Below are 15,779 nucleotides of genomic sequence, written 5' to 3'. Positions count from 1 at the left end.
AGATGGTTTTGCAGTTCCAACCATCTTGGCTTCATTTGAGGCAGGAAGAAGAGAGAAGTCAAGAAAGGATGGACAGCTACAACCATCTCCCTTAATCAGGAAAACAAAAGCCATTACAAGTACTGAGTATATTTCTGATCAGGTCTTATTGACAGAACAGGTTCTTAAGACCAAATCATGTTGTAAGACATCCTGAGAATTGGCTTGGACCAGCCATAACGTATTGCCAGGGCCAAACACACTGCAACCACATTAGCTAAAATAATAAAAATGATAATATTCTGGTTAAGAAGGAAGAGCTGGATATTGAGTAGGAAAATGTTGCAAACAATTTAAGTCAACTCTGATGAAAAAAAATCAAAATAAGATTCAATTATATTTTGTTATAAAAAATAATAACCTACCATAATATATGAAAAAATGTTCATGTCTTTATGTAATTGCTGAAGAATAACTTCTTGTGACAAATGTGACATTTTGACAAATGTAATCGTGAATATAACAAGTTTGTATCTTATCTTTCAAGGTAATTATTTTGAAAGACAACATTGATTGGATGCATAAATTGTTGTGTTATATCATTTGTACCACATGTTTAGTCTATGACCATTATTGTTTCGATGTTAAAATGACTGTTAAACCAAGATTTTCATCCAAAAGGAAATAAACCAGGAGCAGATATGATTGTTTTATTTAAAATCACCAAAAGAATCTTTACAACAGGGATTTTAAAAATCCATCAGACCCCATTGTTCAATTTGGCAACAGATATCAAAAGCCTTAAAACTGGGTACATATTATTGACTTTAGCCATCTAATTTTTTCAAATTGGAAAAGAATACAAAAAGTATCTACACATTTGTTTTTTTCAACAGCATAAATTTCTTTAACTAGTTAAACTGCCCAATACTAATAGATTGTTATATGAAATACACATTGTATTATCACATGATGGAATACCATTTCCTTGTTAAAATTAATAATTAAGAAGACTACAGAATGACCTGGAGGTGATAAGAACATAGTAAATGAGTAAATAACGTACCTAGTTATCATACAGTATATTCCAAATTGTTTAAATAATAATTAATGTGTTATGTACACACTATATATGCCAGGCTTAAGGCTTTGCATGTATTTATTTCATTAGGTTCTCACAACTGTAGGAAGAAGGTTCTATTACCCTCCCATCTTACAGATGAAGAAACAGGCTTAGAACAGTTAATGGAACTTATTCAAAAATACATAGCTTACAAGTAGCAGAACTAGGATCTGAACCTGGGAAGTCTGGTTTCAGAAGTCAGACTTATATACCAAGAGAAAAAAAAAAAAATCTTAAAAAAAAAATGCACCAAAAGAATAACAAAAGTTATGTCTGGGTGGTGAGATTACAGTATGCTTTTTATATTTTCCAAAATTTTTAGAGTATTTATTAACTATAATCATAAAATACAATGATTATTTGATAGGCTTTCAAATCTAGTAATCACTTAATAAGCTTTTTAACCTGGTTTGATAGGCTATCAAATAAACCCGTGCTCTACTCAGCAGCTACTGATAATATGAACTCTACAAAAAATGTTATTCTTCTTCACTGAGAGATAAGACCTTTCTAAAATCACAACTCATGAAAACTAACAGTTTCATGCACAGTATCTCCTATAAAGTCTGCCTTAAGATCAATAATCTTACTACACAGACATCATAAAGTCATTTCACTGGAAGGAAATAAAATTCATGAAGATTTTTTGTTTCATGAAATCAAGAAAGAAGAAATTAAAAATCAAAAAAATACGTTTAGAAATGAAATATATTCAATTTAATGAACTATTTACTGTACATCCAGTAGAAGAACCATGGAAATGTATAAATAGTGACTTATAAAAGGATTTACAAGATATCATCAAGTAAAAAACCAAGAATAAAAACAACACAAAGAGAAAATTCCCAGATATTTTTTAAACTTCTAAATATTATAAGTCTGTATTATTAATAAATAGAAGAAAATGGTCTGAAGATACATTTTCAAAAACTTGTAACCTAAGGTCATATAGCACATCTCTTCCAAGGAAGGGAGTGAAACTGGTGTAGAAGGACAAGCACAAGGGGAGAGCTTTCAGCTTTTACTGTGCCTAGGACTGTTTTATTCCAAGTTTTTAAAATAATGTATTAAGCATACTTATATTATACAATTTTGAAGAAATATAAGAAATGAATACAGATTCATAAAATTGCCATCACTCACTGTCATCATACTTATTATAACTTATTTGTATTGTTGTTTTATATATCTCAATAATAACTCCTTTATGGACTATGGTATGTATTTGTCCAGGAGAATTTTAGAAAAAACAAAGGGAAAATTTATTTACTGCCATAACTTTAATGGAAGCAAAACTGAATATACTTACCTTTGTTTTTGAAAATAAAGGAAAATTATTGTCCCATATGCAAATATTATTGACTATTAACTTCTATCATAAAAGGAATATATGAATTTAAAAAATAAAAATAAGCAGAAGAAAGTAGACATAATTTATAATGGAAAATTTGTGTTATATTCTACACAGCAAGACAATTCAGATATTCTGACTATGAAGTTACATGCAACTTACTAAACCCATTTGCCCCAGCACCAAGTTATTATTCTATCATACCTTTTCTTCTTTCAAAAGTACTTCTCCTTAAATAAAAATTGGAGAGAAAAAAAATCAAGTATATGATCCATTTTTTTTCTTTTTGAAAAGCTCAAACTACTATTTATTCATATTTTACAAATGCATGAAACCTTACAGTCAGTATTAATAATTAATCAGGAAAAAATAAGTATTACAACATATTTAATGTGCATTGAAGAATTTTGAGGTAAATTGAATATAATTATTGCTTATTTTCTAAATTGCACAGATAACTATAAAATTTCCCATAAGATCTTAGTGAAAGAAGAAACTATAAAGACCATTTAACAGATAAGAACTCTGAGGTCTAGAAAGCAATTGGTCTAAAGGTATAGAGCTAATTACTGTCAAAGCTCGGATTATAACAGAGATGCTCAATTTAAAAGATTGTGTGTTAACAGATGGAGCATCATTGGAAATAAACTGTCAGGAAAAAAATTCTAACTTATTTAAAGATAATAGATGACTTGGATATAACAGCATACTGATACTATTTGTGGCAAAAACAAAACACTTGGCTAAGATCATCTATTTAGTATTGTTAAGTCCTAAAAAAGCATGATAGTCAATATATATTCAGGTCTGTTCAATAATTACATATTGTAAGTTCTACTGTAAATATATTTTAAGGAAATCAATAATTCAAAAGATGTTAGTTTATACTGATACCAGACTAAAAAAGTTTCTTCTCTAATAAAATCTTGCAAAAATTTAAACATCAACTTCATCAAGAATATTGTACTGCTGCAGGTTAAGCTGATTTTCTGAGTGTTCTTGTTTTTTTTGTACGTGAGTTTGATTGCTATTTATTTGAAACTTGAGAAAATTTTTTTATTTCAATTTTAGTAGTCACCATTACATTTCTAGTTCATGGTTTAATGCCTACAATATATAAAATGGGAATGTTTATTTCTATGGAGATATGATAATATATGATGGAACAATTCTAAGTTGATGGTGATCTTGAAATAATCTAAAAGTCCAATGATAAATAGTGCATGGTTTAGTATTTCTTCTCAATAAATTTTTGATCAAATTCTAAATTTAATACCTACCGTAAGCTCCAGATGGAAAATGAACTAATTAACTTGATAGAGATATCACCAAAGGCATTTCAAAGAACATGGGATTATTTTTAACTTCTTGAGGACCCTCCATACTGTTTTCCACAGTGGCTGTGCCAGTTTGCATCCCCACCAACAGTGCAACAGGGTTCCTTTTCTCTACATCCTTACCAACACCTGTTGTTTCTTGTGTTGTTGGTTTTAGCCATTCTGACCGGTGTGAGGCCATATCTCATTGCAGTTTTGATTTTCATTTCCCTGATGATAAGCAATGATGAGCACCTCTTCATGTGTCTGTTGGCCATTCGTGTATCTTCTTTGGGGAAATGTCTGTTCATGTCTTCTGCCCATTTTTAGATTAGATTATTCTTTTTGGGGGTGTTGGGCACTGGGGATACAGGAGTAAACAATGCAGACCAAAACCTCTACCCCATGGAGTTTACATTGTAGTTAGGGAGACAGATTTAATAACATAAAAAGTTGATTACAGAGTATGTTAGAGAGTGATGGTACTAAAGAGGAATTATAACATGTTTATTCCCAGCTACCTCCTTGAACCACGGAGAGTGCAGCACTTCTTAGTCATGGGTTTTGTTTGTTTGTTTACTTAATAATATAATGATTTTGTTCTAAACCTTTCCATTTCTGGGCTGATCTGATCTGTCATTTCTTGACATTTTCTGCCCATTTACATTCCTACTATGGCTTAATTGGGGGCTTACATTATCCAGATTCACCAAAGCTTGGTAGGAGAGTAAGAGAGTGTTTTCAAATCTTTCTTTCATGGTACCTGGGTGGCTCAGTAGGTTAAGCATCTGGTTCTTGATTTTTACTCAGGTTCTGATCTCAGGGTCCTGAGAAGGAGCCCCATGTCAGCACGGAACCTGCTTGGGATTCTCTCTCTCCCTCTCCTTCTGCTCCTCCCCTGTGCCTCTCTCTCTCTCTCTCTAGGGGAAAAAAATATCTTTCTTTCATATAAACTCACTACCACTATCTCCTCAACTCTAACAGTTATACTAGTATACTTCTTTGCCCTTTCAAAGAGCTTAGTAAATGCTCAGGAATATAAAGATACAGTCAGCCTTGGATATCCCTCTGAACTTGCCAAGAAAATTCAGGCTGAGAAAGTCAAATTATACAATGGCCTAACCCCATCAATTAAACATTATGCTTTACCCATTAACCGGGCCACCCACTGTGGCACAGACCCCATGCAGCCGCCCATAATCATTTAGTTCCAATAAACAGGAACTTCCCACTACTATAGAGGATGGATGTGGGATCTTATAAAGACAATCCTTGGGGTAAAAGAAATACTGTAGAGTTTGTGGTTAAAATCAAGAAACCCAAAGTGCAAATAGAGGTAATCCATTATTGACTAACTTGTGACTTCACTGAGATAGTGAGACTATCTGCGACCCATACATTAATTCATTTCATGTGTGACAAATACATTTTTTTCTCTGACTCCTAGGAGCCAGGAAGAATCCCAGACACTAAATCAATGAGATACAGTGTCTTTTCTTCCAGGAGTTCACAGAAGGATACAGACACCTAAATAAAGAACCACAAAGTCCTATCATAAGTACAAGAGAAGGGGATGAATAGGGACCTATAGGACCTCAGGGAAGGGACCTAAACTAATTCAAAAGGAGGCCGAGGATGGAGAGACAGAGCACTCAGAAAAGACTTCCTGGAATTTATTTGTACATGAACTGGGTTATCCAGATGAAAGAAGAAACCCAAGGACATAGAAATGAAACCATGCCGTGTGTACTCAGAACTACACTGTTGAGCAAGAGTACATTTGATATAGAGAGTAGTGAAAAATTAGCTTGAGGGAGATGCAGGGACCAGATCCTAAAAGCTTAGACTTCATTCCATAGGCTGTAACTGAGACATCTATGTTGTTTTTAGGAAAAGAGTAACTTGCTCAGATTTGCAGAGGGTAGAAAACGTGAATTTGGAGACTATTGATTTAATTCTGGAAGAACATATTTAAAGGCCAAAACTAGGTAGCAGGAGTTGGGATGGTTTTAAGATTTTATTTATTTATTTATTTATTTATTTGAGAGAGAGAGAGAGAAACAGCATGAGAGGGGATAGGGTCAGAGGGAGAAGCAGGCTCCCCGCCAAGCCGGGAGCCCGATGCGGGACTCGATCCCAGGACTCCAGGATCATGACCTGAGCCGAAGGCAGTCGCTTAACCAACTGAGCCACCCAGGTGCCCGAGTTGGGATGGTTAAGCAGGGATATCAGCAGGACTTGGCAACTGATTGATAATGGGAATAAGAAAAGGAAGTCAAATCCAATTGCCAGGCTTCTAGCTTCCATAGTGACAAGAACTCTTGGGGAGTCTCAGGCAAAGGGTGTGTTTTCAGAGACAGCTGTGTGGCATACAGGCAGGAAAGAGCTACAGGCAGCTGTAAACACACACTTTGAGTTTCATGTCACCCTTTTATAAACATCTACTACCCCTTTCAAGACCATCCAGCCTTCATTTTAATCAAATTTCATTAGGTTATCTACATTTCAATGATTCAGATACAAATGTTCAGATTAAAATGCAGGAAACACACTGGTATATACCCTGATTTCCCTTAGAGATGATGGTTCTATAAAGACTTCTATTGCAAATGAACTTTCCCCTTGCTCACTCTATAGAGCAGAAGGGATGATGGCACAGCCAGCGAACTGGGTTTATAATCAGATAAACAATGATATTAATAACAACACACAATTTAAAAAAAGAAAAAGAGACTATATTACTTGTTACCTTACTTTATTCTGATGATAGCCTATTAGATAGATACTATTTCCACTTTACAGATGAGGAAAATGAATTTCATAAAGGTTAAATAAACAGTTCTAGGTGACACTGAAAGTCAGCAGTAGAGTCAGAATATTTTAAAAAGGAAAAGAAAAGAACAATTATTGATGAAAGGCCCAATTTACATCTAACCCTCACACATTATATCTGTTCATTCATTTAATCCCCTGGGGTAGATAGGCATCACTGTTTTGATGTTTTTATTATGTATTATAATAGAGATTGGCATATTCTTGGAAAAGGTGTTTCAGATATCTGTAAATATTTCATTCAAATTTTATTTTTCTGCTTTTTAAAACCAATTTTTAAAACTATTATATACAACATATACACACAAATCCCAAATTATAGCACATTAGAGAAAAACAATATGTTAATGGTTGTTGCCAGGTTAAATTGTTTAGTGGCAAACCTCCAACATAATGTCTCTCCTCATATCTGTTTGAAAAGTATACTATGATCACAGGATGTGAGTAAAAAAAAGAAGAAGAAAGAAAGAAACTGTCATGTTCAGCTACTTATCTGTGTGAATGGCAATTTTCTCCATATTATGTAGCTAACATAAAATAAAAATTTGGATGCTGAATTAAATTTTTGTGTTCATCAAAAAAGATTTAATTAGGACATTTAAATACATTTTACTAAATGCATTTTAGGAACTGTATTTTACTAAAACATGAATTTTACCTGATATACAAATGGGTAATTCAGATAAAATTTCATTTGATAAGAAGAAATTCTGCTTAAAACAAACCACAACAAATTTTAAAAGCGTTAATACACAATATTTTTCTTTTGAAAATTTTTCTGTTTGGTTCATCCACGTGGCCTCAGTTCCATACCAAGACTTATAACCCACTCCTGTGTTGTTAGGAATGCTCCCAAAGGCAGACTATCTACACTGAAAGCTAAAGAGAGTTTCTAATGCCTGAGGATGACTTCATTTACTGTTTTTTCTTTTAATAAATTTTGTTTTTAGTGTTTTCCTCTCAACATAAATTATATAAAATTGAAGATTTTAATTCTAGTTGATTGTATTTTTATGATTCATATTTCCCTATAGGCACAAGTTTAATAACTTTCCTATTTGCCTTAACACATAACACTTGGAAAGATTTAAGAGTCCAATAGTCACTGATAGAGTTTGTAAGGCAGATTACCAAAGGAAAATACTGCTAACTGAAAGCAGACTTTTTCCCCTGACTTTTGAAGTTCTTCATGGCTGGACTTTTTTTTTTTTTTTTTTTTTTTTCACCAAACTAGACACTTGCTATAGCATTTCAGTCACTTTGTTCTTAACTGTCTCAGAAACAGATTTGGATACTCAAGAATGTCAAAATAAAAACAATAACAAAAAAACAGCCATCTACTTTTGTAGGTGAGAATATTCAGTTAAGCCAGCTAAAATACTAAGATATCTGCTCACATTATAAAGGCTGTATACCAAAACAGTTATAGCAGATGGTAATGGTGGCCTGGCTGGCATATAATTTGAAGCTATCATGATTTTAGAATTGTCTTCAGAACATGTGAAGCCAAGTGGTTGAAATATATCTGCTTTGACTCCAGCTAAAACCGTAGACTTTTCAAAGTCAGGAATCATCATTTGCAAACCTCAGAATGACAAAAACAGTGTCCTGCATGTGGTGAGCAGGACTGAAGAAGGATTTGTTTCTATGATTTATTTAAAACTGTTCACCTAACAGGGAAACCTTCCAAAGCTAGAGGCCCTGGGTATCGCCTAAAGATAGCGGATGTTTGGCAGGCTAGCATTGATTCAAGCTACTTATAGCTTTAACAAATGTGAGCCTGCTTGTCTTTTATTGTGGTCTTGCCAGGTAATACTCAAGCCACTTCAAAATCACAACCCGACAGACAGGAAGCCTTTCAGGGACTCACATTCTATTTCCTCATTCAGTCCTCTTTATGTTGTCTTGGTAAAGTCTCTGTCACTTCTTAAAGAACAGTGGGATGAAGGAACGTGTGGAATTGATGTCAGGAGCATCTGTCTTCTCTTCAACTGCTAGCCCTGCTCACCTGGGTCAAGAGAAAAGCACTGAATTAGGCTGGGGTGAACCAAACTGTGTGGACAGAAAATACAGAAAAGCTTGGGGAAGCCTGGAATTTTTAGGAAAAAGAAAAAAGAACCATTCTGATGGCACCCACAAAATAGTCCTCTGTTCTTTAGACAGCATACTACTGTTAACACCAGCCTTCTGGGAAACTCTACCTCGAGAACCGTGTACCTTCCTTCAGGAAGGATGCGTGGTGTGGGAAAACGGAGATGCCTCCTGTCTTTCTTGGGCTCCTGAGAAGAGACTGTCAGATACAGAGATGTGCATGCAAGAGGCTTACTGGGATGTGTTCTCAGGAACAACTGTTGGGGAGCAGAAGAAGTAGCATTGAACAGAGAAGACAAAGTGAGATACGGTTCTAACTGCAGCCTTGCCAATCATTGAAAAAGCTCTTGGGCTTGGATGTCCTCCAGAGGTGTTCTTTTTGAGGCAAGAGTCTGAGCCTTTGTGCTGCCCACAGTCATCAATCACTGAATGTGGGCTGCTCCTGCGGAGGGAGCACAACCCTGCGCAAGGCAGCCTCCTTCATCAGAGGGCAATTCTCAGAAAGTGATGTAATCCTGAGCCAGCAGAAGCCAACACTGCCAACTACTTAGGAATAAATGCCTAGTTCCTAAAAGGGGATCTGGGTAGCATGACCTGGTGTCACTACCCCACTCAGCCAGAGTAATTAACACAATCAGTAGAAATGATTGGGACTGATTCTGACCCTAGGACTCACTGTCATTATATTTCACCCTTTGCCGAACAAAGTCCTAACCGCATGCCAATCACTCCTCTACATAGATTATCTTGTTTTCTCTTCACAACACTGTAAGGTCGGATGGGTCTCAATGTGCACACAAAGAAGCTGTGGCTTAGAAACATTAAAGAGCTCCATTTCTTAATCTCAGGAAACAAACTGAGGGTTGCTGGAGTGGTGGGGAGTGGGAGGGATGGGGTGGCTGGGTGATAGACATTGGGGAGGGTATGTGCTATGGTGAGGGCTGTGAATTGTGTAAGACTGTTGAATCACAGACCTGTACCTCTGAAACAAATAATACATTATATGTTAAAAAAAAAAAAAAAGAAGATAGCAGGAAGGGAAAAATGAAGGGGGGGAAATCAGAGGGGGAGACGAACCATGAGAGACTATGGACTCTGAAAAACAAACTGAGGGTTCTAGAGGGGAGGGGGTGGGGGATGGGTTAGCTTGGTGACGGGTATTGGGGAGGGCACTTTCTGCATGGAGCACTGGGTATTATCCGCAAACAATGAATCGTGGAACACTACATCAAAAACTAATGATGTAATGTATGGTGATTAACATAACATAATAATAAAAAAATAAATTAAAAAATAAAGAAACATTAAATAGCTTTCCCAAGAGAGCACTACTTAGGGAGGGCACTAGCAGGGATTAAAAGTTAGAATTTTCTGAGTTCAAAGTGTTCTGAACCAGTCCATTGCACGCAAAACCATATCTTGTTGGGGTGGTTGTGTTTTTATTCCTGACCATCCCACAGATATTTGGGGGCAAGTGGTAAATTGTATTTACATACAGAAAAGCAAGTGCATAATCCAGGGAGTTTAGGTTCCTGAAAAGTTACTGAACCATACCAAACCAGGTGCCCCCGCACACCGTTCATTTCCAGGCCAATGAAGGAGGAAGAGGACTCCATACTAGTCAAGGCAGCTGAATTGATACCATTGATCTGGGGCTCTAAGAGCTGAACGAGTGGACCTGGAAATGATGGACTGAAGCAACAGTATTGGCCATAGGATTTCCTCCAAAAATAGCATTACCAGACTCTTTCCTCAAGCTTTCTTCCTTCATGTCCTCTCCCCCACATCACTACCCGGCAGATCCAGTGAAGGTCAGGAACTTGATTTGAATGGAGTTCTAAGTATGTCACAAAACCAGCTTTGGTTTGCTCTTTTCATTTATCCTATTGTCTTTGCAGTTATTTCCTTTTTGTCTCCTGACTCCTTCCCAGAATAACTACTATGTCTAGTTCAAAAGCATGTCAGAGCAGATATTTCTCATCTCAACTACACAAAGGTACTATGTAATTACAGCATGTACTGGAAGAATTTTGGAGGAAAAGCAAGATAATCATTTCAGAAGAAAAAAAAAATTAGAAGTAATCAAAAGAGATGATTTTCAAAATGTTTTCAAGCCTGTGTGCAGGATTATTTTCCTGTTAACAATTACAATGCCATGTTCCAGCAGGAATTTCCAGAATATTACATGTATATTAACAGTCTCAGCCCCTGATGATGAAGAACAGTTTGTACCTGGACACTCTCTCTAAATCAAAAGCAGAAGCAACTAGCTTCCCCCTTTCTTTTTTTAAGTAATCTCTATGCCTTATTTGGGGCTCAAATTCACAACCCAAGATCGAGAGTTGCATACTCCATCGACTGAGTCAGCCAGACGCCCCTGGATTCCCCCTTTCTAGTTTTGCCCATCCCCACCGAGATAGGTATATGCTGTAAACAAGCATAATTACCAAACTAGACAAAATTTGCCCAGTCTCAGGAAATAAATATGGAGAAAAGTTGAGAGATTGTATTTTTCTTTTCCTTATCTGACTTAAATTAATTCCATTAAATAGATAATGTACCCAGTCCAGAGTCCAAAATACAGTAATAATTCAATAAATATTTGTTGAATTAATTAGTGCCCATCATCTACTCCATGAAGCCTCCCTATTTCCTCTGGGAGAATTAATCCTTCCCTCTTTTGTGCTCTGACAGCATTTTGTGTATTTTTGTAACATTCCCACAAACTGACTTTTATTATATTTAGTGGAAATATCCTGTCTCTTCCTCTTGCCTTAAGAGCAGGAACTGGGCCTCATTCAGTCTATAACCTGCATTTTGTCCTGCACAGAGCAGAACTCAACGTCAACGTTTTACTGACTCTGATGATCTACCATTTTAGAACTTGTCAGTGGGATTGGCAGGTATGCCAAGAAATTGCTGCTGGGGGCAATGGTGACACTGTGTATCTTGACAAGGAAGGCAAATTCAATTCTGCTAGAGCCCATGACAACTCATGTAGCACACCGCAACATACTCAGTCTCATTTTGGCATTGCTGCCCTGGTCGTGCCATTTGCAAGCTGCACAAAACTATCAAGCTGGAATCCACGGGTTGCCATGCTGGTAACATGCTTGGATTGGGAAAAAAAAAAAAAAAAAAGGAGGAAAAGATCGTTCAGCTAAACCCAGACCCACTGCTGGCATAAAGAGTATGCTGCGGAGAGTTGCCAAAGCTTCTTACTCCTGACCTATGATGCCGGAGCTTTGCTTCTCTGGATGAATTTCGGAATGGTTGAATGACCATTCATTTCATGCCTCACTAAGAAATCTCTCTCATTTCTTTGTCCATGCCTTTGCCTGTGAGAAGCAGTAATATGTGGTGGTTATAAGGTGAACCCTGGAGCCAGATGACCTGGATTTGAATCCCGACTCCACCATTTTCTATTTGTTTCTCCTTAGGCAGTTTACTTAACAACTCCACAGTTCATTTCCTGTGCTAAAAAAAAAAAAAAAAAATGAAGATAATAATAATATTTAGATGACAGGTTGTTGTGAAGATTAGATAAATGAATGCCCAAAAAGCACTTGCAATAACGTATCATGCAGAATGATCACGTAACCATGTCAGCTACACAAAGGGCACTGTGTGTCATGATAGGGAGTCCAGAATTCACTCTGAGTGGATCAGTAAGCCATTGGAGGGATTTAAGCAGAGGAGTGATGTGATATAATTTATTTCTTAAAGGTCACTCTGACTGCTCTGAGAAGCTGGATTGGAGGAAAAGGAGTAGAAATATGGAAATGAGGTGGGAGGCTCCCACAGTATTCCTGGGAAGAAGAGATGATGACTTAGAGCAACAGATAGCTTCCTCTACTAGACTAAAGATAGACAGAATAGGCAGGATGAGCTACGTTGTGGGGTAGAGAAATGAGAGGGGCTGGTGGGGCACATGTGAGAGACGAGGGAATGGAAGGTTTAATCAATAATAATTCTAGATTTCTGGCTTTAGTCATGGAGGCTTGGTGATGTCATTTATTGAAATAGAGAAAATTAAAGGAGGAACACATTTTGGAAGGGAAATTGGACTTTCCTTGGGGAGTTCTATGTTTCACATGTCTATGAGAAAACCAAATAAAACTTTCAAATAGCCTAGATTTTAAGCCCCAAAATTATAGGAAATATCTATATGGAGACATAAACTTGCATTGGTATGCAGATATTTAAAACTACAAAAAGAACTGATATGTGCTATGGCATTGGGGTTGACATAAAAGAGAAAGGGGGACAGATTTCTAAATGACCCCACTATTTTCAGGTCAGAAAAGGAAGCATCACATGAAGGTAACTGAGAAGAGTAACTAGGAAAATAGGATGAAACCAATAGAAAGAAATAGAAATAAAGACAGGAAAATGTATGAAGGACAGTTAAGTGGTCACATGGGTCAAAGACTACTGGGTGATCTAGTAAGATGAGCACAAAGAATTGGTATTGGATTTGGTGACATGAAGATCCTACATGACTTCGGCAAGAATCTTTTTGGTCAAATATTGGAAACTGAAAAGCAGTTGTGGGGGCACCTGGGTAGCTCAGTTGGTGAAGCATCTGCCTTCTGCTCAGGTCATGATCCCGGGATCCTGGGATGGAACCCTACGTCTGGCTCCCTGCTCAGCAGGGAGTCTGCTTCTCTCTCTCTCACTCGGCCTGCCCCCCGCTTCTATGTGCTCTGTCAAATAAATTCATTAATTAAAAGCTTCATATTGGGGGCACCTGGGTGGTTCAGTCATTAAGTGTCTGCCTTTGGCTCAGGTCATGGTCCTAGGGTGCTGGGATAGAGCCCTGCATCAGGCTCCCTGCTCAGCGGGAAGCCTGCTTCTCCCTCTCCCACTCCCCCTGTTCTGTTCCCTCTCTTGCTGTGTCTCTCTCTGTCAAATAAATAAAATCTTTATAAATAAATAAATAAATAAATAAATAAATAAATAAATAAATAAAAGCTTCATATTGAAGGGGAAGAGTGAAAGAGGGTATGCTAAAGAGAAAGACTCCTGATGTTTGACCACTGACAGCTTTCTTGCCCCAACTCTCCCCCTGTTCCTATTTTCCACATCTGGGCCAATGGATAAGAAAGCCCCCAAACTCCCTCCCTTGGTGCTGATGGGGCAATTCAACCCACCCAAACCCCAACCAGCACTAATGACCCCACAAAATCAATAAAAGCCAGTTACCCACCATGCTTTGCGCTTGCTTCACTCAGACCAAACCTGAGCCCTTATCCTTGGGAAATCCTTTTGTTTTTTTATTTTGTGAATAATAAATGTTATTTCATCTCATATTAGTGCCCATGTGTCATTCATGCCAACATCTGTGTAATTTCCTGGCAGAGGCTGCCTAGCATCCAGCAGGGGATACTAAGCACCCATATAAAATAGAGACAGAAGCAGAATGTGAGGTCAAGGGAAAATTGGGCATACTGTTTCTACGGCAGTGGGAGGACACAGAACATGTTTTTATGCTGACTGGAAAAATCCAATAGAGGATGAGAAATTGATGAAGGAGAAAGAGGGAGTAGCTGTAGGAGCGAAGCACATGAGTGGCAGAGAGGAGAAGGGGTCCAGAAGACAAAGTCAGGGGCTGGTCATCAGTAGCAAGACAGACGTCTTCTTCACCATAACAGAAGAGAAGACAGGATGGCTCTTAATTCAAGCACCCTGTACTAGAGCCTAATAATGTAAATGAGGGAGCACAGCAGGGAGTGATTGGGCATGCGGGGAGCTGGAGAGAAAATGTGCTTCTACCAGATTCATATACGAGATTTTACAAAGTGTGGCCTGTCTGGCCCAGCCACTTATAAACCTGGGGTTGCACGTCTCCTTCCAGAATCGGTGATGTTCCTCTTTTGGTCTCTGTGAATCACTCGTGCTATCCACTTCCCATAAAAACATGAAAGAGGCCAGAAGACAAAAGCTACGCATCTGAATATTTAACAACAGCTTCACCACGGTTGTCCAGATTCCCACTGCCATCTCCCTAGCTGCACTTTTCTCGTCATGCTAGGAAGGATGTGTTACTAAGAGAGTGTAGGAATTTCAGTTACATCCACAAATTACAAGTATTTCAATTTTCATTTCTTTCTCTTTTATTTCTTTAGTTCTTTTCCAAACCATTTGAACAGTTGTCTAGATATCTAAAGGTAAACAGTTATTGACTCCTGATACATATTTTTTTCCTTGAGATTCATGAACTACATGTTCAAACTAGGAAAGCAATTCATAATTCCCCTGGGAACCAGCAAGCTGAATAGAAATGAGTCTATTTCCACAGAAATGGGCTCATTACGAGTATTGCATAGGACTTTATGAATAATTGTTATAAGACAAAGAGGTCTTATAGGAAGAAAGCTTTTGCATTTATTTTAGATTATATTTTGCACTGAAAACAATGTAGCTACTAGTGCTTAATTTGCTTTGGTATTAAGTTTGCTATTTTCTCTCTGCTCAGAACAGGCACAGTCTAAAATTTGGAAATGCTAAAGAAATTGAAAAAATATATTAGTATGTATAATATTAACAATATATAATGAATAGCCATTGTATATTTTTTTAAGATTTATTTATTTATTTTAGAGAGAGGGGCAGTGGGAAGAGGGGCAGAGGGAGAAAATCCCAAGGAAACTCCCTGCTGAGCACGTAGCCTGAGGCAGGGCTGGATCCGACGACCCATGATATCTTGACCTGAGCGAAAACCAAGAGTTGGATACTCAACTGACTCAGCCACCCAGGCACCCCAGCCATTATATTTTTAAAAATTTTTTTACCCTAAAATGTGATCTAAACAATACCACAATAAATTTGGGGCTGAGGAAAACAGAAAGAAAACTGACTTCTTCATGTCTGCTATGCGGCGAGTACTAGGTTTGGTATGTTGACTGTTTTATCCCTTTTGAAGTGGATATTATCTGCACAGATGAGAAAACTGAAGTTCAGAGAGTTTAAATAATGTTGTCCAAAGTAAAAAACTAGAAAATGGGAAAGCCACAATGTAAATTATAGGCCTCATTTTGAAATTTCTTCTGTCACTATTCCCCAAAATAGAGGTTAAAGAAAAGGT

This window comes from Mirounga leonina, unplaced genomic scaffold (assembly GCF_011800145.1).
Source record: "Mirounga leonina isolate KUSES-001 unplaced genomic scaffold, KU_Mleo_1.0 Mir_106, whole genome shotgun sequence".
In the NCBI taxonomy this organism is placed as follows: domain Eukaryota; kingdom Metazoa; phylum Chordata; class Mammalia; order Carnivora; family Phocidae; genus Mirounga; species Mirounga leonina.
This window is presented reverse-complemented; position numbering follows the sequence as displayed.